Here is a 26,166-nt window from a genome sequence, read left to right on the forward strand (position 1 = left end):
GATAATATTCCGACCTCTCGTCATGCTGATTTATGCTTATTTCACAGAGTCATGCGGACGAAACTCAAGTGGAAAGGACCGTCCACAGATGTGTTTTGTGAAGACAGGAGGTGGCAAAGGGCTGGAGATTAATAGGAGAATCAATAGGAGAAGAACGAGAGGTGGTATCCATTTTTCACCGACTGGCACTTCCCATTGCTGTTTATTCTGGCACGATAGACACACACACAGTCGCACACAAAGGAAACAGGCAGCAAACGCACACACAAATCTATAATCAAGTGATTCATCCTGATTCAATGATATTCATGAGGGAACATTTGTAGTGGGAAATTTACAGATGCTCCATAAACCGCTTGTGTGTTCTTGGTCTTTATGGGATGTGTGTTATGAGTTCTTTTTTTACATGATTAGCTTCATTATTTGGAACCCGTGGTTAAGCTGAATACAGTACATTACTTAACATAACATTATTTGTTGATAGGATGCATTTTCTTATGTTTACCACAAATTCTTCTTATTTTACCTCTAATCTTTCTTTCATTTTAGCATAAAAGTTTATATTTTTAAAAGCATTTCTAAGTAAAACAAATTCATAAATTCATTCATTTAAAGCGATAACAAATCACAGAGAAATTTACTAAAGGATTTCAGTTGTTCTGGGATACTGTACAACTCTTTTCAAGTGCAGCATACCAGACCCATTAAAAAGCTAATTTACTGTGAATGAGAGTAATTTTATTCTGAACACTGAATACTCAGCAGCAAGAGCACATGACTCATCTGTGCTTTTTTTTTTCTCTCACTCTGTTATTGTTTATCTCTTTGGCTCATTTAACAGGAATGCCAGTATTTCTAGAGGGCACAGGATATTTGGTGACTGTCTATTTTGTGTTATCATATTGTGGATAACTGTGTAGCTTTATTGGAGGTTTGTGAGACCTGTGCAGCATCCGCTTTACGTCGTACATGTTTAATGTATGATTTGGATATAAAAAGATCCCAGTGGGCATAGGAGGTGAATCACTGTTTAAGGAATGAGGTGAAACGAATGAGACCAATGTGGAGCAGAAACAGAGAGAGAGAGAGAGGTGGGGTGATATCACAATAATGATGAAAGCAGTAGGCTTTCATTTCATTTTGAACTCCAATGTCAAAATGAATTTACAAAATGACATTAGGGGGCAGCTTGAATATGAACAATTTGTCTGTGTTCAGACTGTGTTAGCAGTGTGTGAGAGTAAACCTTGTCTATATACATTTATTCTCTCTGATGAATGCCTAATGCAGATTCCACTACCTTACCTACAGAATAGAGGAGGGTAGGAGGGTTTGTCCTTCTTATATAAACACACACACACACACACGCACTCTCATGAGGGAAATCAATGTGACAAAATATATATATAATATATCATCACTTTTAATTAATACTGTAATCCAATGGCAAAAAATGCAGGCAGATTTAAGGTTAAATAAATATGCATCGCACATTAAAAATTTACTAATTTTATAATTTCTGACCCTTTTATTTTAAAGGGTTAAAGGTTATATGTAAGGATGAATGTATAATGGCGATCTACTATGCCTTCTTTACTTCTTTACTATGATTGTGGACAGACACAAACATTTGAATATTGTAAGAATGCTTATAACATTTGCCAAATACCAAATTTTCCTGCCTAAAATATTCAAACTCTGAACCAATGTTTTAAGTCCAGGTGAAATAAAATAAAACTGTGTTGGACCAGCCAATGTCGGGCAGTTAATGAGTAAAATTCTTTCCTTTGAAGTCAGCCTTTCAGGTCTCACTATTTGGCTCAGCCCCAACGATCTCAGCTAAACATTTAAACTCTTTTGAATTATGTTGAATTAAAAACCCCAGTACCCTGGGAGCAAGCAATATATGTTAATATACAACAGCCGGATACTCATATCGTTATGATGTCTGAGACATAGTTTAAATTTGTTTCTCCCCCAAAATGAGATCTCTCAATTTTTTTCTCTTTTGTATGAGTTTAAAAGTATAACAAAAAAATGAAAAAAAGATTGGCAAAACATAGAAAAAACATCAAGCATGGTGATCTTAATTTTAACATTTTTACCTCTCTGTTGTGTGCCGGGTGGAGGCAAAGCTCTTGTTGTGTTTATGTGTTTTTCCCTCCTGTTTTGCTTTCTGTTCCCCTAAACCACTTTTCTTTACTGGCACTAAGAACATCCTTGGTCTCAACCTGTGCAGTGCTCTCCAGTGCTCTCCCTATGCTGCTCTCCTCATGACTTCAACCTGGCCTGGCCATCATTTGAGGCTCTCAATATAAGGAACATACCTTAAGAGTTCACTCTCTCATTTTCTCTGCTCTTAGCCTGCCCGAGTTGTTGTTGCACTGTTTGAGCAAACTTGTTAACAATAATGGAAAACCGTATGTGGTCGGAGGTTGAGGACAATGGGTGAGTTGGGGAACCATTTAGGTTCTTTGCACACATAGTTAATCTTTGTCTAGAGCAAGGCTGTTCAATTCCAGTCCTGGAGGGCGAGACCTGTCAAGAATCTACCGGAGACCAGATCTAACCAAATCTATTACCTGCTTTTACCAGAACAAAAACCGACAGGGCTCCGGCCCTCCAGGACTGGAATTGAACAGCCCTGGTTTAGAGACACCAGGATTATTGGCTGGTGCCACTTCTGTATTTGTTTTGGTTAGGTTGTTTTTTTTTTTTTTTAGATAAGCAGAGGGGTGTAGTATTAAGCAATATTACCTAACCTAAAGCCACGGTTTTCAGTGCCATAAAGGTGGTTCTCTCTTAACGTGGCTAGATCACCATGGTGACCTATGCTGCAAAGTTAACCAAATCTGGAGCAGGTTATATTCAGAGTTTTGGCTATAGAAAGTGCCATCTTTTCACTGATTACCTCCATTGGAAATGGTGCAAACATTATTGGAGAATCCTGTGGTCAGAATTTTCTGAGATTCTCTGTAGAGGCAGAGTGATTTGAGACCAGAGTGATCCATTGGGCTTCCCTGATTATATTCTCTATGAGAGCTACAGATTCTTAGCTATGGGAACACCTTATACAGTTGCACCTAAAATTATTCAACCCCCATTGCAAATTAGGTGTATTGGCAAAATTGACAAACTTTGAGCTGCGTTCAACGACCAACTCAAACAAGAACAACTGAGATCACTCAACACAACTAATGTTACAGGTGGTTTCTCTAAACACAATATGCCACTTTTAATGACTGCTGCAGTCTCAAAATGAAAACTGAAAAACAAGACTTAGCTCTGCACTAGGCAGAGATGATGTATTCTTCGGCCCTTGCAGCTCCCCACACAGGCTTGTCTCTATTTTGAGGTACTATCACAACTGCTCAAACCCCAGAACACAGCTTCCTCCTTTATATCAGCTGTGTCCTTCCAAGAGACACTGATTAGTGTTTGATAGTCAATTATGCCACAACATATCCAATCCTTTATAAATAATTTACACCACATTTTTGAGGAAGTACTTATTAAGGCAATTAAAATAGCATTGCTTATTGACAAACAAATCAACACCCCTCTACCATACTTGCCGTCTTCCCCTAGGAACCCATATTCATAAGCCACTGATACACGTTCGCCAGTCCTGGGTCTAAACCAAGCGGCCATGAAGTGCACACGGCTTTGAAAGAAATTCAACACAGTTACCAAACTGTGCAATTACAACAATCCAGAATCCAGAGATGCCAATGGGCCCAGAGAGCATTTTTCCCCACACGCAATCATGGTCAAAGAAGTGGCTGTGAAATGTTGTGTACATTTTTTGAGTGTCACAATTACATCCATTCAATCTGATAACAATTGGGAAGCCTAGAAGAGATGCATGATTAAATCATTTTAAAGTGACGCATGGATGTGTGGGTAATTCTATACCGGGGGAGTCAAAAAATGTTTTGTTTCATGCACCACTGAGCACCTTTCATAGGAATGAATGGGGCCCCATCTCTGACTATCCAGTTCTCTATAATACATCCATGGCATAAACAAAAAGCTTGTTTTCCATGCTAAACTCTTTAATAGTAAACATGTACAAGTACTAGTCCCGGTGTGCTATTTGAATACAATTGGTATGCTCAGCCATACTATGGCCCACAATAGAAAAAAAAAAAATCATCTCTTATCTCTGATTGTGGGTTTGGCAAGCCAACTCATGCAAAGAAATCCTGTTAACCCTAGAACACTAATTGTGGTCACATGGTTTTCATTGTGTTTCATTGTGTGTCTTTTTTTTTCGCTAACGATTCCCTAATTTTTCACTAATTTAAGAGCCTTTTTATAGGGTCCCCCCATGATACCTTTTTGTTTCGTTTTATGAGATGTTGTATAGGGGAAAATAAAAGAAGAGTACTTCAATCTGCCATGTATTGTTGTACTTTAATATATTTTGATGAGAAGTATTTTTTTTTATCGGGTATATTATATCGGGTAAAATATACTTGACGTTAGCGATGGTTTCACTAACTGTTAGGTTAGTGTTCTAGGGTTAAACTTCATAATACACCCCTCAGGCTAGGTCTTTAGTTAGTGGTTTTGTTTGGTAGGTACTAGTTAGACCTAGTTTTGTTTTCCATTTGTTTGGCAAAACCACTTTTCCCCATCCTCCTCCTCCAAACATTTTAAGAACCTTCATGTTTGCGAGCATCAAGATGAGCTGAAAATAAATCACTTTCACTCTGACTGGTTGGTTGTCGTGTTATCATCTGTGTTTCCTTTATTATCACCAAGGGGACATATCACTCTCAAACTAATGCTACTCTGTTCCCTTGTCTTCTTTTTTTTCAGTCAGGTTCACAAAACATCTGACAATCTGACACGTGGTATTTTGTAATGCGTATGGATTTATCAAAAGCATTATTTGAGCACATCAGTTCTGAATATTTTTGTTGTCATGTACATGAGATTATTGCAGGGAATTCTCAGGTAAAAATCACTTCTGGCAATAGGGGCATGATTGTGCATTTGTAAACAGAGCCAATAACTCACACTAACCATAACTTAAACTTTCTTTAATTGTCCAGTTATCGTGTGGCTCCTCTAAAATAAAGTTGCCAATGTGTATTATAGCACAAAGAAAACATAATGAGAGAAAATATTACCCTTAAAATCCCCTTCATTGGCTTTTTACCCCAGACCAGCTGGCCTATAATCATACTTCCCTCACAGGTCCCGGCTAACTGTGAGCAGTGTGAAGTGAAATGATGGTGTGTGAAAATCTATCTTTCTCTTGGTAGGATTTTTTTTAATTCAATTTTGTACATCCCTGCTTTCAGATCAGGCATCAGGTTCACCAACAAATCCTGCTCAAGGACAACTCAGCTGTTTGCTAACATGAATGCTTGATTATTGTTTCAAGCCTGTGGACTCACAACATGGTTAAAATTCTCTTCTCTTGTTAAAATAAAAGATTTAATATATAAAATCAGTATTTCATACTGCTCACTTGGACTTTTCCTAAGTAAATTGATTTTAGATATTGCTGCAACCTTAGAATGATCATTAATAACAGAAATTATATGTCAAGAATATTAAGGGACATGATGTGCTTGAAAAGGTTGCATTTTAATTTATGACATTGCTCTTCTATGATGGGGATGAGGATGTGATTCCGAGGGAGAAAGGGATGGTAGTTGTGTTTTTGTTGAAGATCTGTCAAGCAGTCAATCACTCTAAATGGGATTCAACCTTTCTCCTGTAACTGTCACAGTGGCAGCTGAGCAGGGAACGACCTCACTTAGCCACGGATGTGGAAGTTAACAATCCTGCCATCACAGAATTCATATCTGCTGCTTCAAATTGAATAATCAAGTCAGGATTTAAGTGCAGCTCATGAATGAGATTAGAAGGTCTGATCTGGCAGAAATGTTTGTGTCCAGTCCAGGCCAAAAAATGCAATGGAAACAAAGACTCCAGGTCAGGTTGCATAACTGACCAAAACTTAAATGAGGGACTGATCATCATCAACAATCGACAAAGAACCTCCATAACCTCTCTTTTTGGTTCTAAAAAGTATTTTATCCATACCTCTAACACTTACTTTGCTAGTATGTTACATATTGTCAAACTATTAAGCAGTTTCAGCACATATTTTAGGGACTGATGCATTTTAGCTTTGAAGAAAAAACATTTCTTCGAGAAGGTTAGAAAAGAAAAATCAGATACAGTAAATGAGAAAAAAAACAACCAGAGCCTTTTTCTTGAGAGGAAGCTAAGAGCTAAGTTCATATTTTGGAGGCCCTTCATTCAGCTGGCTCTCATGGATTAATGTATGAAGGGTATCCTTTGACCTCACCACCCACAGGAGGAGGGCCTGCTCAGACAGAGGGAGAAATAAACAGCTATGTGGATAAAGCAGATTCGTCTGAAGCTGCTTTAAGTGACAATTTTATGTAAAATGTAGCACAACTGTTGGCCTGCAAACAAATGTCCAGCATCTCAGGAATTCATAGTAATGGCCTTAAATATAAGACATATGGAAGCCAGTTTGCTCACTTGTGCATAAGAAGTAATGAATGGAAACAGACTGATGCCAGCTGAAACTGAAGTTAGTACAATATGGGTGCATTAAACGCATCAAATTAGCAAGCATTGCTCCAGATGTTTGATATTGGAAGACATCAATTGGCTTAAATTGAATTAGAATGCTGTATAGATTACATTTATCATCCATCTAAAGTACAAAAGCCCAAATTTCAGTTTCACTTAAGTGGTTTCAGATGGGATGCAAAATTGTATGCATACTTTATAGATGTGGGTATTTGGGTGAACAATTCTTAATGAGCAACAAGCTTCTTGAAGCTTCACTGAAATAGTGAGCGAGTATTTTCTAAAGTGAAAGCTGGACTTAACAAAAATACCTGACTGTACACTGCCATACCCACCAGACCCTAACAAGAAAAAGTTGAGTTTCAACAGGAAGTGTGAGTCATGCACTTGTGAGGATGCAAAAGGTTAGAGCTGCCACACTTGCAAAATTTGACAATCAATTCTTTGTGGTTTTCTTAATGCCAAGCTCTTGGCTCAACTGTGACATGATCACTTGCTGGCTATATTTAAAACAAGTTTGCATTGGTAAGAAATTTGCACTGACAGAGCAGTATGATCTGCATGAGACATATGCACTTTTTTTCTAAAAAAAAAAAAAAACTCCCTCCCTGATATCTTTTTTATTTTCTTACTTTTACTCTCTCTTTCCTTGACCTACAGGTAGTTTTACCCAATGGATTCAGTTTTGTCTGTTTGTATATAAGATGGGGAGAGAGGGGGCATAGAGGTTGGCAGAGAGATGACAGCATATCATCAACATTTATGGTATGATGGGGTCTTGGGGGTTTAGAAAAAGGTTGGGAGGAGGGTAGAATGTGCAGAGTAACACATTTAAGACCAAACAATAAAAGGACACAGCAAAAAAGACCAGGTGTATATATGGTGAGGGCAAAGAAATACAAACAGTCAGCAGAAACATGTCCGTCTTTCCACTTATTAATTTAATCACCTCCCTCTGATAGGTCAAAATGAAAGACTAAACAATGGTTTGGAAAGTATGTGCTTCAGCAACTCACTCTTCAGTTTCCTGTCTCTGTCCAGGGCCATCACTTCACTGAAGTCTGAGTGAACTCCCTGCGTCAACAGTCCGCAAGGGTCATTTTCACTTTCATATCAGAAGATGATGCAGCACCCAGAGCAGCTGATTCAAAGTTGATGCAGGGCAGCAGATAGAGAAACAGTGTGCCATCCAGTAGCCATTTGTGTCTGAATAAAATCCCCTCCGTCTCAATGAAATGTTGGGGACTTTTTTTGTGGCAACACGGGAACAAACGTCCATGGATATCACATGGGTATCAGTTACCTACATTTAAACTTTGCTATGGCTTTGAGCACCTGCTATAAATAAAACTTCCAATCAAACAGTCAATGTGATAAATTAAAAGATATAGCTTACAAACTATATGCTTTAAAGGAACACTTGGCTTGAATTTTCCACTGGTGTGATTTTAATTTTAGATAATGTTTGATTTTTTGCTCTCTATTATAATGATAAAACACTATAGAGCTCGGACTCACTTATACGGTTTGGAGTGTTAACACAATACATCATTTCAAATCCTTTATTTCTCTTTATCTCTCTCTTGATGTATATTCTTGCTCTTACACATTCTTTAATATTGCAATATTTCCACTGAATGGCTATTTGTTCTCCAATCATGCCATCTGTCTATTTGCTTCTCTCTCTCTCTGCCTCCTAGATATAATGTAAGGTATGGGACACGCTTGCCCAGCGTTGCACACTTGGTCAACACTGACCCACATAGAACCTGGCTAGGAGACTGCGGGGATTGCCAACTCCTGTGGCAAGCACATACACGCACGCACAGGTTAAAATAATTGTTGCTATAAATCTATATCCTGATTGATGCTTGTGGTGTTGACAGACAAAGCCAGAGACATGTTCAGGAGAGAGAAAAGTAAAGCCAGGAAAAAACATAGGTGTTACGTTGTGTGTGTGCACGCAAGTGTGACCCAGATTGCGCAATACAGCCTTGCCTCCTGTCAGTTTACCACTACAGTCACTATTGCCACCCTGCCAGTATGACGCTGCGCCAGGCCCCCACAGGCACCTTTGGGATCAGGTGGCAGATTCATAACAGACGCCAACAACATGACCTTGTCCTGGAAGGGCCAATTCAAGCCCAGTGATGAGGGCAACAGGGGCCAATGGTGAGTGGGAGTGGATGAAGACTGAGACGCCAGATGGATATGTTAATGTACTTGGCATGGCGTAATCTACTGCTCCCTCTTTCTCTTTCTCTTTTTCAGTTGGACTCTGTCTCTCTTAGTCTGTTTGCCAATGAGTACACACAGCAGAAATTGTCATTCTTAAAGTGCTATGATGCAATATATGACTGGTTAGCCTCTATCAGCAGCCAAAGAGCTATAGCCACACAATCAGGTTTGTGGCACAGACCCACTTAATTTGAGTCCTCTTCAATTACAGTTGCCTGTTATTTGTGAATGACAACAAGAGGGAGCAAAGCTTACTAATCAAAACAGAAATCCAAACAAACACTGTAATAATAATGATTGAAGAAGGTGCATTTCAACGGATAGGTTTGTAGTTTTTATTTTATTTTTACATCTGACTCATTGGTACTGGCTGACAACCTTTAAACCCCCTTTAAAAAAAAAAAAAACTTTTGTTTTGTAGGCTAAGCATGTGTATGGTGTGTGTGTGTGTATTTGGAGCCCCAAAACGAACACACGAAGTGTGGGCATTATGCTGTTGTTTTCACTTGGTGTGAAAAAAAATGCATGGCAGTATATAAGCAATTAAACAAAGCAATTTGGAAGTAACAGTTTTTCCTGATGTGCACATGTTATAATTATAGGCAGCAAATAAAATCTGTGGAACGTATTTTTTTCTTTTCTTGCAGGGTGTTAAAATCTCTTTCTAAAATGGATTTGTTAATCAATTTGTTGACACGCTGTTATAAAATGTTTGCACACTGTTGGGAATGTGTAACTATAATTTGTGTGCATGGAACAGGAAAATAATGAAAATAAGTGAGCAACGTGCATCTTATTTGCATGTAGTAAGCCATCCATTTATTTGATTGATGTAGCACAATTTGCTCATTTACTTGTGTGTTCTTGCACTTGGTACATAGTGGGGACTGGAACAAGTTTTTAACCACCAGAGTGAGGACATGTTAGGGAAGTGAGGACATTTTGGCCAGTCCTGACAACTTTAAAGGACTTTTAAGGTTTTAAGGTTAAGGCTTAGTTTTATGGTTAATGTTAGAATAAGGTTTAGGTTAGTGTTAAGGTACGGGTTGGAGCTAGGTTGATGGTTATGGCTAGCGTAAGGGCATGGAGAATGCATTATGTCAATGAGGGTCCCCCAACATATAGACATACAAGGATGTGTGTGTGTGTGTGTGTGTTTAAGTGCGTGTGTGTATGTGTTTGCGTCTGTATGTCGAAACAACACAAAGACTATGCTATATAAAACGTATGAAGGAGAAAATAAATGAATTCCCCTAGTGCAAATGTAATAACATTGACTTAATGGCCAATGAAAAATTAATATGCATCTAAATGTTTACATATAGTATGAGGCACACATTAATACAGAATAAAGTATATATAATAAAGTATCCAGTATAAAGCACACAAACACATCTTCCCTGACAATGAAGTCAAATGATTGACAGAAAATTGGATAACAAATAATAAACACACAAACACGCCACACGCACACACCCCGTATAGTTTATAGTGTTGACCAACCACTCAAAGGCGACGATAACCTAAAATAGTCTTCAAATTGGTAAACAGAAAAGGAGTAAGCACAAAAAAACAACTGTATCCGACCTCTCAAGGAGAGAAACCGTTTTGTATTCAACCAGCTGTGGTTTTGGCCAACAGGAAATATGATTTCTCGCCTTTCCCTTCTGTCTTCTCCTTTCCTTTCCTGTGGACTATGGGCCATTATCATCATAATCTTTACTTATTGGCTTATAATTACATAATGTGACATGTAATTTCAACTATGCCACACACCTTTTAAAAGGTGAAAGACTCCCACTGCCCCATCTTTTACAATTTCATTTGTGATTTACTGAACTGAAGAAATGTTTTAGCTGAAATTGAGTGCAGGGCCACTGACACTGAGGTCATGTATTTGACTCTTAAGCAGATTTATGCCGTTGTGTCTGCCATAGGAACTAAATGTTCAATGTCTGGATTTCACTCAATGACAACACAACAGCAACACCAGCTGGATGTCTTGGACATTATCAGGCTTTGTTTCTCACAATATTGTGATCTGAAATGTGTCTGTGAAAACTTAAGCAACCCATGCTGATCCAACACTGGCTTTCCTGACTCTGCGTGGTATCTCTGTAGCGGCCATGGCAACAACTGTTTGATAGCACAAAATGGACTAAACATGCAAGTCGTGCTGGCCAGATAACCATGTCACCAAACTGTCTGGTAAATAATGTGTGGAAGCATTTCAGATTTAGCACCACAGATGGAAACATTGTGGATGAAGGTGAGACTATTTTCCTCCTCTTGCATCTACCTCACAGTAAAATCATAGTGCTCTAGTGCTCTTGGACTATTTATGGTGAAGAGATAACGTTTGGAAAAAGAGTATGTATTTCAGTTTAAGTCTCTATTTTCAGGCTATGCTCTGTTGTTTCTTTGAGGTTTTTGCTGATTCTGTCACTATTTGCTTCTCAAGTTTAATCGAAATAATGAGCCAGGTTTGATTTACTATAATGCTGGTAGTTTTAGGATGTTCTCTTTGGGGTTGTAGGTAGAAGTACCTGGGCCTTTGCGTGTGATGGTTATTGAACAAGGCTAATGCTTTGTGGGAGCTGTACATTACTGCTGTTGTTTTTCATTCAGTACCGCTAGTTTTTCATTCAGTTCACTAGATACTAAATCATGATGGATATGTCTACACTCACAATGAAGAAAAGAAAGGAGAAAAAGAGAGGGAAAGAAACAGAGAGCGAGAGGGGAAGTTTTTACGATAAAAGATTCAAATTTGAGGTCAGGTATGGTTTGTTTTTTTTTGTTTCTTGTATTTTTAGCAGTTCCGCCATCACAACACATTTTGGTATATTCCTGCCATCGACATATAGGCCAACATGATGAAAAAAAACATTCGTTTTATTTGACTCATGCAAAATTGAACTGAGGCCAGCCCTAGAACTAAGACTGTGAGGAAAAACTTAATGAGTGGACTCATTACACATTACACTTGTGACTTCATAACTGGGTCCTGAGATTAAAGTTGATTCACAATCACATTTTAAATGAAAAAAAATGAGAATATCACATTTATGTTGAGATCTGCATTACAATCAGATAGCTTTGTATCGTTGGCTTAAATCACACTTTAAAACGTGAGATTATTTATTGTATTTTACATCAGATCACTGCTGTCAGATGTGTGTTGTGTCACTTTACTCCAATACACATTTTCCACATATATTTGGTTGAATTGAATGAAGATGTGTTTCTGAGCTGGTAAAAGTCTACAGTATGGCCCTTTGGCTTATGAAACTATTTCAAAGCTTATTGTTTCATTTCGTAAAATTCATGGTTGTCAATCTAACCCTATATGTATTTGTCTTGATTCATGAAAATTTGACATTTCCAGAGAGAAATTATGTTCTGCCTGCAGGAGTATGATGCGTCATTCTTTCTGTACTTAATCACATTGGTACAGCTTGCTTGCCTGGCATATGACAAAACAAGGTTATGATTCAGTCGCTGACTCAGGTTGATCACTGTGAGAGACCGCTTCTATTTAGGGGATATGCTTATTCTAATTTTTCCACCTATCAGAGATGGGATAGTCTCCCCATCTAGTGAGCCATCCGTCTGCTGGTGTTTGAGTGTAGGCAGCCCGGTCTGTTTGTGCTTTCCAGTGAGGAAGTGTGTAGAGATTGCCTCAGGTTGTTTGCATAGTGGTGGGTGTGTTGAAACACACTGCTGAGACACCTCGTGAGTAAACATCAACTGTGCTTGATTTGATCTGCAATGTTGCCCACAGGATGGGCCTTAAAATGTGTACATGTCTTTACTTTTAAGAAGATACTGGCTGGCAGTCATAAAATCTCCTTCAAATGAGATGGTATCTGTGATGTAAATGTTTAATACCAGCTATCAACTTGCGAAACATGCAAAACACAGAGTAAAACAGGTTACTGTCTCATATAAATCTGGCTGAAGAAAATCCTCCAGTGTAAATGTGCAGTGTGCTGAATTGTGAACAGTATCAAACTGAACGAAGTTTTGAATAGAAAAAGCATAAATTATTGATTTTCTGAAAATAACTGATTTAACAGCAGATCGTTGTAAGCTGGGGTCCCAGAATGTGTCTTGGCACAGATCTTTACACCAATCTGCCTGTATGTTTGTTTGAAAAGAAAATGTGCTCATTGGAAAGAAAGATAAAAGAATGTTTTTTATACAAGGAAGCTGAGAGAATCTTAAAATATTTTTGCTGCAGGCCTATTCTTTAAGCACAAAGCGTGCCTTGGCTTTCTTTCATTTTCTTTTCAATATATTGGGAGTTGTGATAAACTGAACCACAAACTGAATGCCATAATCTGTCTTCTTTTTCATTTACCGTGACGTTGTTATGTCCTGCGTCCTATATGGGACCTAGGTTCAATCCAATTGTCCCATGAGTGAAGTCTGTCCTTGAGTACTATGAGTTTGCCAATTTACAACCCAATCGATCAGGAGTGGCCTGTGATACTTGTCAGCACTCAGTCAGCTGTAGTCAGAAGAGAAAACAGCATGCAACAAGGCTTGAAACTTTCCACTAATCGATTAATGGACTGCCACTTAGACCATTATATCATCCTCTTTCGGGTGTGGGGTAATGAACTGTTTTAGAGAAATGATAATAATGATCATAGTCATAATTAGTGAGATAATAACAGGGCAATCACAGGGTGCTGTAACGGGAGACATTAACTGTGATCTATGATTGATCTGTTGCGAGGCTGGCAGCTTGGCAATCGAGCAGGAGCTCCAGGGTGGTGCTGAGTGTGTATGTGTGAAAGTGTTTTTTGTGTTTTTTATGTCACTGAAAGACATTTACAAATATACAGAATTAGTTGCATTATTGTTCAGCACCATCATTTACAGCACACGCTGCCACAAATCCTAAGAATTTTCTGCTACGGTCCCAACAACGTCCAGTCTCGATGTATGCTTTTATTAAAGGGCTAGTTCACCCAAATTACAGACAAACACAACACAGAAGTGGTTCCCAACCAGCGGTACTCGTACACCAGGGGGTACTTCTGCAGTTGGTGTGGGGTACATGGTGTAGAGTTGCTCAAGTAATCTAAAATAAAAATTGTGATATAATGAAGTAAAATATATGACTGCATATTGAGTCTGCTGACTGATTGAAATAGTGAAAGTAATGGATAAATGGTTGAAACGTCCAGCTTCCACCTCCAGCTACAAACTTCCAGCTTCTGGAAAAAAAAACAACTAATGTAACGAATTCCCACTTTAATCAAGTGCAGAATAGCATCCAGTTTGAAATCAATTCAAATGCAAACACATATGGAACATGACAGGTGGTGTTTATGAGCGGGTACTGTGGGGGCACATTAGATAAAAAGTCTGAGAACCACTTACTTATGAGAACCACTTACTTACGAAGATACTCCTGGCTTTATTTGGTTTTCAGATTTCTGCCTCACCTCAATATAATGGAGGTGAATTAAATTTTGTTTGTGTTAGTCAAAGTAAAATTACATAAAAAAAACCCAACAGCTGTCCACAGAGCAGGTGTTTTCACATGGAGATTTTCTCAGAGTGGAAAGGTCCAATTAAAAGTGTTCACAGTGATGTTTGCAAATAATGTGGAGTAACGCACACAATGATCAGGAATCCTTTTCAAAAAATGTTGTACTTTGAGCATCGCATATTAAAGTCCATACAACTTCACTGTGTTGGGGTGGAGGCAGGAATTTCAGGAATGGATAATATCTGTATAAGGCTAAATATCAAACGCAGTGCATTTATATAGCACTTTTATTGAAAGACCTTCAAAATTAGTTTCACACACACACACACACACACACACACACACACACACACACACACACACACACACACCAGTGGTAGCAAAGCTGCAATACCAGGTGCTGGCCTGACCATTGAGAGCAGTTTGAGGAACAGTGTCTTGCCCCAGGGCAGTGCAACATGGACAGTGGGGATCGAAGCATCAACATGATTAGTAGATGACCCACTCTACCTCCTGTGCCACAGCTGTCGCACTAGATAAGTAATTGAAAAAATATGTTTTTTCATAATTAGGTTGAACCAACCCATTACGCCAAAAACAGAAATGCTTCCAGGTAGTAAGACAATATAGGATATATTTTTTTGTTCCTTTTTAGTGTGTTTGGTACTGGGGCTGTTTTACTGACCAGCACCATTAGCATGGCAAAAGTAAGGTTAAATAAATAAGAATAGAAATGCTTTGGCCATTCCTCAAATGCTCGACTGTATATCCATCCCCCACCTCTCCCTTCTCCCAGCCAGTGTTTACTCATTCTGAGTTTGCTTTGTCCCCTGCAGTTCCAGTAAATAATACATACACTATCTCTCATAAATCCAAGAGGTGTGTGAGGATGTGTGCATGTATGTCTATATATTATGGTCTGCAAGTGTGGACTCATGTCTGCGTGCACACTTTTCATGGTGTGTGTGTGTGTGGCTGTGGTTGATTGTGTGGTAAGCCTGGGAGAGCCTGAGAACTGGAAGCTGCCATCAAAATTGTATGGCTTTCTGTTCTGAGCTTTGGGATGTGTCGGTGTGCATGTGTGTGGGAGCAAGAGTGCGAGTGTGTGAGGCTGTTACAGCCATCCTCCGTTTGCCAAAGGGAGCGTGAGACGTGCCTGCATCCCATCGACGAGTTTCAACAAAAGCCATATTGTAACGGGAGGATCCTGTCTCGGCCACGATAACAGCTTCAACAATGCCAAACCTTGTGCCCTGATCAGGACAAATGAGCGGGACAGGTTTTCCACAGTTTTATTTAATTTGCTTAATTTCTCAGATAACACCGACGGCACTCCAAAACAACCTTGAGCTTCAACAATTCCACAAGGCATCTTAGGAACTTTGAAAAGAGCTAAAGCACTGTATACTTAAGCTTTTCAGATATGTTTGGATATGAATCTGCACAAGCAGGGTCCACTGGCACAGGGGTGCAGAACTGGGTAAGGACAATTGAAACACAGTGAAAATCTAAACCGTTTGTTTTCATAACACGATGCTATTCAAACTTGACTCAAATACATATTTGTATGCTTACAAAGTCCTCTGGAGATAAGCAGATTTGTATTAGCATGAAGCACAAAGTCAGCGTGTAGGTTATGTTCTTCATCATGGTGCTACAGTATTTTTAGTTATTTTATTGCAAATTAAGCAACTGTATGCACTTTAACAAGTGGCAGTGACTTATCATTATGAAATGCAAGGATGCATCAGTGTCTAATACTGTATCTCTGTGCTTGAAAAACACATCCATAACAACATTGGCTAACTCCATTTATAGTCAGCATAAACCAAAAAGCGCACACAGCTACACACAACAGCCGTCAGCAAATGTTTAAAAAATGTAATTTGCCATCTTTCCCAACTCCAACAAAGGTCAGTATGAGTAAAACGACACACTGAAGGTATAAAATGCATAATTTTGCAAAAGGAAAACGGGGGAAAAATAGCAAAATAAGAGCACAGTTAATTTCAGTGCCCTCTATATGAGTTAGACACCACTGAAAATAACAGATGGTGCAGGTCAATATGCATGACCATATAACTTGACCTGTGCTCAAACAGCTACATCATGAGTCCACACCCGTTAAGAATTTTATTGCTAATTGCAGTGAACCGGAATATGGAGAGGTTGAGATCATTAAAAGGTTTAATGGCATGTTGGTTGTACTTCACTTTGATTGCTTTTTCCCCCCTCACATTTACCCTCTCTCATCTTGGTAAGTCCATTATTACAACACCAAAAGATTTGCTGCAACTGAATTGATAGTTTGGGAAATGTGCTTAACATCTTTAATCTAATACTTGCTTATATGTTTCAAAATAGGCTCTAGTAGGTAAAAAAATAACATGTTAAGTCATGGCCACGGGGTCCGGAGTATTTCAATTACAAAAACAAGACACTAAAATGCTTGATGTCCTGCCACAATAACCATAACATGATAAACAAACATTTATGTAAATTAGGTCATGCTAATTAATGAAGTAATTACCACATATTTCTATTTACAGTGTCTGAACATTGAATTATATTCATGATTATGTTCTCCATATGTCAAAGCAATAGAGAGCAAAAAGCTCATTGATATCTAATATACACAGTATATGTATATACTCTCAGATTGTTGCGATACATTTACACATTCGTAGTCTAAACAACCCTCATAATAGACAAGTTTCACCTTCATTCAAAGGTCTGGCAGGTGACTGGCAGCTCAGAGGGGTGAGATGTCACACAGCCTGGCACCTGTCTCTAGCAAAGGGGTGGACATGTCGACCGGACATCATCACACAGCGAAACGCACACTTTCATTCATCAACCTTCTAACTAGGACGGCACAAATACGCACTAAAACACACACGCACGCGTAATCGTATCATTGAGATACAAAATTCCCATTAACATCCATTTCACACACACACTCTCTCCCTCATTGTTACACACACATGCAGGGTTTGAGTCAGTTCCAGAGAGGCTGGTGAGGAGGCATCTACAGTGCGGGCGACTAATTGAAAGTGAAGTGGGTCCAAGCTGTTGCAGCGTTGGCCTTCCGCCTACATGGCTACGAGATGACAAGCTATCCACCAGCATTAGAACACCTCCAGGTAAAACTCTGAAGGCTGCAAACTACCTAAATGCATACGACATTTACAATAAATTCAAAAACATAAAGTATGATAGACACAAATATAATAAATAGATCTCCAAACTTGTCTAGACATGTCTAAGAATTCAAACCCTTTGAAGATGGATATCACCTATACAGTAACATAAATACATTCATATGGCACGTAAGTCAATCCACTGAGCAGTTTTTATCACGAAGATGTCTTTGCAGTAAGCTTCATTCATATGTCATTTCAAACACTTGGGAGTTTTGTAACTCAAAAAAGCAACAAACAAAGATACTGCAGTTATTGAAGAGTGGATCCAACAAAGCGAGCTGTATTTATGTTTTGCAAAACTCTATTAGTGATCGACTTAAGTGGTTGAAAACGACCAAACTGTCTGTGAATTGCAAGAGAAAAAAAAAAATGTTGATAGGTAGAATGATGCTAAATTACTGAAAATGTAAATGAAAAACTCGAGGCCACACTCAAATGCAGCCTTGTTCTTAACCTCAACATTATAACCATACTCAGAATTATCAATAACAATTACAACAGTGCAAAGTGGTTAATTGTTTTTATGTGTACAAACCTTTCTCCTATGCCTTGGCAGTCTCTTGGCTAGATCCCATACTTTTTTTCAAATGTAATTCAGTGGACTTGTTGAAACAGCCCACTTCTACAGCCTCAAGGCTACATAATGAAAGACCAGACAGGCTTAATACACACACACACACACACACACACACACACACACACACACACACACACACACACACACACACACATACACACACACACATACACACACACACACACACACACGTACAAACAGATCTCTGTTTGCAGAGATGTGAGTGTTGGTATATCTACTTTCTCTGGGAAAAAATATAAAATCAAAGGCTAAACCTGTTCTGTAATTTGTAGTGAGGGGCGGAAATAAGGGGCAAAGGCTCACCAGCTTGTGTTTGAGAAAGTGTTAAAAAGTAGTCAGTACACTTGTTGTTTTACACTAACAGAAAAAATTGAAAAGTGAAGTAAAACCAAAAAGAACGAAAGAAAATGGATAACCGTACATAGTATTTCAAGCAGTGTCTGTGTGGGTGTGTTTGTTTGCGTGAGTACATCGTCCAATCATATTATCATATCATAGTGTGCCAGTTTAGATACCTACAAGGCTTCATTTACCTGCGTGAGTGCGTGTTTATATGGTCGTCACTCACTAGTGTAGACCTTTCACCCTGAGCTGCCAGTCGCATCCATTGTGTGGGCTGCCTGCAGTCATCCATTTCCCCCACTGCCCTACCTGGCAACATCCATCTCCACTCAGCCAGATGCTGCTCAAACTGCATTACGGCAATACACGTGTGAGTGTGTGTCAGAGAGAGAGTGAGAGAGAGAGAAAGAGAGATGTATTCCTCCATATGCTTTTGATAGGTAATATGGAAACCATGAGTCAGTGCAGGCCCAACGGTTTTTGTATATCTAACTGTCTGTTGCCTTTAATCTGCTCTCTGTCATTCCAAGTGACCAAGTTTTACTAAAAACACTCTTTTTCTTTACAAAAGTAAAGAAAAAAAAGTAAAAGAAAAAAAACTAATATTACTACTAAGATCAAAAATCCAACTATTCATTATTTTCTGCTACTTATCAGGATCTGTGTCATGGTGGAAGTAGACTGAGCCAAGAAAGGTAGCCTAGTTGTACCTTTGCCTTATCCCTAGCCAGCTCTTCTAGCTCTTCCAGAAGTGATAAACCAAATTGTTTTTTATTTGGAGCCACTAAACTGCAGGAAATCTTTGGACATCCACAGCAAGAAAGAGAAGGACCTGTGACTGACAAGAGTAAAACCAATCCAGAGCCACATCACTGACACCAACATAGTTTCACAGATAGTTGATTAATTGTGGTTTAACTTTAAAATGGACTACAGGCCTGCGATGACGGCAAGCAATAAGTCATGTGAAACCTTAAGGAGAAGTCCCAGCTCTGTGTAGAGAGCCAAAGCCAGATGAAACAAAAAGTTGATTGTTGTTTATAAAAGAAATCAACTGTCTGAAGACAATTTTTGAGCTTTGACAATTCAATTCAATTCAATTCAATTTTATTTGTATAGCCCAATATCACAACAGAGTGTCTCACAGTGCTTTACAAAGTTCACTGAAATAAACAAGTGTAAGCGAACAAACAATCTAATAAAGAGTCCAGCAAAGGAGGACAGAGGTTTACAAATACAACAGTGACATGTTTAAAATTGGAGGGGAAATGCCAGTTGACAGAGAGCAGATAATAATGGCTGAAAAGTCTGGAGCAAACATTTTGAATTAACAAGTGAGAATATGGTCTGCAGGGAGGTTTGAGAGAGATTTCACTGAAGTGAGTTGATGTTGAAAGTGAGCAGGAGTCAACATCAAGCTCCCTGATTTCTGAATTAATGTGTCTGCAGAATCTCCACCATTTTATTGTTAAAGTAATGAAGAAATTCTTCATCTCTCCCTGGGGAGGATTCAAGTGCCTGGTTAAGCAGGGAACCAATCACAGAGTTTATGGTTTTTGAGAGGATTGTGGAATTGTGACCTTTTGTTGCAATCAGTTGTGAAAAACAGGAGTTCTTTGCCTCTTTGATCACACACTGATAAGAGGAAATCAGAGCTTTAAGAGAAGCAAGTAAGACACTGTTCATCCTCTTTCCATTTACGCTTTTCCTTTAAATTCAATTAAGTTTATTTTTTCTTCTTTTCCATTTCACCATGGCAAAGAAGAAGATTTTGCTTTTCTGTATCTGATTGGAGCCACAGATTCTAAACTATTCGTGCAAAGGGCTATTACACACACTGACAAGCTCCTCTGTGGTGCAGCCTCAGTGTTCATGGGTATTAAAAGATGTGTTTGAGGCAATAAAAGCTTGATAGAAACGAGGAACAGAGAGTGCATTTAGGGGGTGGGAGCAAATCATTGTTAGGGGTTTGAATTCAGGAGACAGAGATGGATCCTAGAAGAGTTAAGAGTCACGTTTATGTCCTTTGCGATTGGTTGGCATGCTTGACATATTGGGTGAGATTAAAAGGAAGTTCAGAAAAGTTCAGCTATCTCAAAGGTGGAGAAACAGCCAAGTAATGATGCAATGGGAGAAGTTTCTTTAACTATGATGACATTGCTCCTGGTGCCAGTCTCACTCTGCATCTTACCCTCACTTGGTTACTTAACTTTCTTTAATATTATATTTAATTTGATTTAATATTATTATAATAATACAGTTTAAAATGAAGGAAACCAGCCATGTGCCAGGGAAAGACAAAAGCCTAAAGGTTGTCATTCCAATCAGTTACCTCAGCAGGTAAATTTTTCTGGGGGTGCTAATCAGTGGGTGGTGTGTTTGGTTGAAATGAAAACCTGCAGACTCAGGAATATTATTTATATCTATTACATCAGCCAAAAGAATTTGATTGTGTGTGCTGTTATCTTTTCGAACATTTACAACAAGAACACAACACATGCTTAATGTATTAGTGCTGAACACGTGATTGTGTCGCCTACAGCCCACACATTATTGTTGACCAAATACATCTTGCATTGCCAAAGTCAACACTTTCTCAAAAGAGGATACCTCAGGCCAACAAATATACTCACTGCATGTGATTCTTCAAAAAACAGCATCATATTAAACAGCAGACTAGATAAGATTCCATTTTTATTTAGGACAATATCAGCCCTACAGAACATCAAAACACCAATATGTTTAGGCAGTTTAATCCAATTCCCAAAATGAATTACCGTTTCTTTTTATCATGGATTTCCCTACAACTTCAACAACATGCTATTGATATTATGGCACTGTGCTTCAACGCTACTTACATAAATAAGACAAAAAAAACCCCTCACAAATTCTACCTAACCAGTCCTCCACTTTGATGAGAATTGCAACTGATGAAAACATGCATAAAGCTGCTCTCTCAAATCAAACATACCTTTCAGGGTGATATTTACCCAAGGGAAAGGAGGCATTCTGCGTACTAACATTGAATCATACACTTATTTATGCAGTCATGAAAGACCACCACAAAAAAGCTTCAGATTTAATTAGTTTGGAAATGAAAGAGAGGGAGACAGCTAGTGTGAGAGCAAGGGGAAGGGAGATAGGCGGACACTTGTTGACATTTCTAAGGGCTGGGAGCATCAAAGGCTTGACGCCTGTGATCTGCTTCTTTCTCTGTGGTAACATGCAGACTTGGAGCAGGCAGGCTATCTGCCAGTGCTGGTTGGAATCAAAAATCTGAATGCAATTTCAGTGTTTTCTACAAGAGACAAGTGTGGGAAAAGAGAGAGGATGGAGAGTTTGTTAAATACAAGTTGGTTGGCAGTACACCAACATGGGTGGTCAGTATCAAAACAGAAAGAAGTGTGATAGATGTTGAGGGATTCAACAGACATGGAATGGTAATCCTTGGAACAACATGATGGTGAAATGTTCATCTATCTATCTATCTATCTATCTATCTATCTATCTATCTATCTATCTATCTATCTAGACCAAGAGAGAGAGAGAGAGAAGAAGAAAAAGAAGAAGAGCAGAGAAGTGGAGTGAAATGAATTTTCATTAGAACCCTGGGGATGTATGTAATGACTTTGAGAGAGGCATGTTTGCGTAGTCTGGTTTACACAGAGAAATGACCATGTGATACAAACTGTGTGGCCTTCTTAACCCCCCCCTCCCAACCACACACACAAACACATTTTCTTAAGTAACCTTTGGGGTATTTGTATAGATTGTATATATGTCCTGGAGACCTACCCAAACCATAACTACTACTTACCTTAACCTTATCCTTACACTTTAACTTTACCCTCACCGTAGACATAACCTAACCCTAATCCTTTTCACTGACTCAAAAATCTGTGTTTTACCAATTGGGGACACATCTTTTGCCCCCATTGCACAACCACAAAATCTTAAACCTGGCGTGTGTCCCTCACAGTGACTCATGTCAAGTCAAGCTTAGGATATCATTTCTGTAACTTTTAGTGTCTCTTCTACTACTAGAAGATTCCCAGTTGTCCCATCTCATAACAGGGGGCCATTCACTGCAGTTCAGAAATTTCCATTCAACTTAAAAGTTGATTACAACATTGCATTAAAAAAAACACACAATACTTTTACCAAATTCTCTATCAATTAAAGAGGGCATACAAATTACAGAACACTAAGGATGTATATGAATAGGAAGTCTAAATCTGACTGTTTATATTGGGCTGCAGCAATCTGAATCAATACTCAGTACTAATTCGATAAATGTTGAGAGGTTTCTAAAGGAGGCATACTCAGCTCAGCTCATATTTGTATATATATTTGTATTTGAGGGTCCAATTAGAATATGTTTACATGCTGTAATGCAACACGTTATATTTCTCATACTGTGCATACTGCATACTGCTCTTTTTGCCTTCTTTCTAACTACTCCTTTTAGCTCCTTTCTCTTTAAGGCCTGCCTGCCGAAAAGTCCAGTCTACTCTGATTTGTCAACTCCCTGAGCAGACACTGCCCACCGACTGCATCAGTTCTGCCGTCTCTGAAACAAAAACTCAAGCAACATACTAATGCTGAACATGTTCAAAAGATCTTTGTATGTGGCATCACAAGTGGGGCCAAAACTAAACAGACCGTTTTTACACATATTTACGGAAAGATGGAGCAGGAGAAAAAAAGAATGGATGTTTTTTTCTCATAGTATTATATGTCTCATAATATGTCCCCGTTAAGAGAGTGGTGGCTCATGGATCTGTAATTCTGACATGATGATGGTGTTAGAGGAGACAATCTATGGCAATCCATTGATATTTGTTGAAACATTTGTGCAAGAGGAAAAGTCAGAGGATAAGAGAGTCAGTTGGCTACATCATCTCGGGACCATGAATGTCTGTACAACAATTTGTGCCAGTTCATTCAGACACTGAGATATTTCACAGGATAAGTGAAAACCTTGACCGGCTGGCTCTTGGTGCTGGATGAAAAGTAATGGGATCAGCAAAGTCTGTAGGAATCATCCTCTGGGGACAATGAATGTCTGCACAAATTCAATGGTGATCTATCTAATAGTTGCTGAGATGTGAGTCTGGACCAAAATGTTTGACCAGCTGACTGACATTAGCACCCCTCGAGCCAAACTGTTGGCATGCTTAAAATCAATGCATTGGATATCAGGAAAAGTAAAAATTGCAATGTGATGTGAATTACTGACAAAACAGTTTATTGTTTTGTTGCTTAAATATCTTGAGCAAGTCGCTGAATATATTTAAGAGCTTGTAAAAAATGAAGCAGTGAGTTTTAACAGCTAAAATATGGAGCTCAAATCTGTCTCCTTTGCCATTACCGACTCTGACAGCACACAGAATTGACTTAATCTTCACAATGCAAATCGCAGTGCCCCAGGGTAAACAGCATTATGGTCCATAAATAAGTGAATTTATTGTAGCAGCAACGGAGGAGATGTTAATACATTGCAAGTTGGAATAAGTAGAGTTACAGTGAGTACTTCTCATTTTGCATGACATTGCCAGGAACATGCCAGTTGCATATGACTGGCTTGTTGACAGCTTAGTATAGTGATATATTAATGGGTGGTATGGGCTTATTGTATTATAAATCGCTATATAGACCCTCGTGGGAGGAGTACTACTATTGGTATCAGACATTAAAAGTGGTATCAACCCATCTGCACAACTGAAAAAATTTGATAGATATTTAATAGAGAAGATTCAACTCCCCTGAACTACTTGACAAATTAGTGTCATGGGTCAATATAGATGCATTTCATCCAATTAAGACAAACTAATATATCACATCCCCTTGGGAAAGTTATCCAGATCCAAACAACACAGTGTTTGACGTTTTCTTTTCTTACCACACTATTGCAGTGGAATCATATTTTGATATATAATTTTTGGTATTGTAGTAGTGGTTCCAAAGTCAAACATCTTGACATTGTAGTAGCACTGTAGTTGATGAATAAAAGAACCAGAGAGTGGGTGACTAGGAGGAGATTTAAAAAGCAAGCAGACATAATGAGGGGAAACTGATATAGTAGCTTATAGTAGGGGGGTGTGGAAAGATAAAATAGGATAAGGAAAATCAGTCCTGAGGAAAAAAACATTCTTTAGCATCAAGGCCCAGCACGCGTAGTAGCTCTAATGAATCGGCTCATTAGTATGACTCTCGTGACAGACTCCATTAATAATCTATGGCTGTGAGGCGGCCATGACAGCGAAGGAGGGCCAAAGGGATGCTGGCTCAGGGAATGGAGCCCTGTCAGTTGCAAGACCCTTGAGAGTCCCATAAGACTCTGTGTGAGTGAATGTATACATCCATGATGAATATAATGAAATGATTTACAGCAAATATGTTTGACTAAAGTCTGGGAAAAGTTATCATGAGCACTACATGTGGAAATGGTGATGTGTTGTGGGCAAAGGCTAAGTGTATGCGTTTACCTCTTTGCCATTACTCAGGTATACCATTGTGTAAGACATTTTGTGTTTGTGTGAGCATGAACCCATGTGTGGGCACCTTATTAACTGTGACCCCTGACGGCTATTTGAGTCCCCAGGAGCTGTAGCCAATTATTGAAAACACTAAACAATACACACACAACAACAGTGGTAAATAATACATTATCATATCTAGCCTTTATGAATTATACATCTCTCCATGTTGACAACTGTTCACAGTGGGTATATACTGTATTTATTCATGTATATATAGCAAATCTACATCATTTTTCCACAAAGTAATTTGTGTGATTTATTCCATACTGTGAATATATTTGTATTACACAGAATGGGAAGTTTGTCAGTGTGGCAAAACTTAATGCATGCTCTGATCACCAGTGGTATTAAAAAAAGCACTTTATGTGGCATGATGGTTACTATGTCCCAAAGTTTAATCGATGGTTTAATATTTTTTTCCCGGAATCTCACTGGAGCACTGCCTTTCTCTGATTTACTTAAAAATGGCAAGAGAAATATTTGTCTAAAGATATTAAAGTTCGTACTGCAGAGTTTGCTGAGTCATTTTCATTCTGCTTCTCTTGGCTGTTCAACCACTTCTTTGACTCTGTGTACGGCAATTTCATCAGCCATCTATCAAATGCAGCAAGTTCAGAGATATAATTATATCATATGTATGTACAGTTGCATAATGCAGTCTAATTCAGTATATGACGGATAGATACATAAACAGGGACAGAGAAAGAAAGATCGTTACTTGGTGTCTCTGTCACCTATTAATAGTGACAGGTAGATTAAAACGAATTATAATGCACTCCTACATCCATGATCCTGTAACACAGAGCTCACTGCACTCAACACTTCCCCCACCAAAGTCAAGCAAGGCTTTGAATTATTTACTTCAGTTTTCCAGAGAGGCTGGCAAAGGGTGGTGCTGTCTGCTGTTGAATCCTTTACACACACCAGCACACACTCAGGGTCACTTTTACCAAATATCCAGTCCTTGTCTCTGGTTTGCAGCCATTTAATTTAGACGGACACAGACATCCACTTTTCACTCTGGAAGCAATGTAATGATTCATTTGGCATCTGACATGTCGTAAAATGGTGTAAGGGTGGTTCCGTAGTTTTATCATATGCAAAATAAATGTAGTGAGAAAGAGAAATAACTTTCTCCTGTCTGCAGTAGAG

The 26,166-nt window shown here is 38.7% G+C and overlaps 1 protein-coding gene across 1 annotated transcript in view; it reads right to left on the bottom strand.

The window, feature by feature from the left end:
- Nucleotides 1-26,166, bottom strand: part of LOC139208938 (receptor tyrosine-protein kinase erbB-4-like) — a 282,441-nt gene that overhangs the window by 18,052 nt on the left and 238,223 nt on the right. The window lies entirely within an intron of this gene.

The sequence above is a fragment of the Pempheris klunzingeri genome, chromosome 10 (genome assembly GCF_042242105.1).
Source record: "Pempheris klunzingeri isolate RE-2024b chromosome 10, fPemKlu1.hap1, whole genome shotgun sequence".
Classification (NCBI taxonomy): domain Eukaryota; kingdom Metazoa; phylum Chordata; class Actinopteri; order Acropomatiformes; family Pempheridae; genus Pempheris; species Pempheris klunzingeri.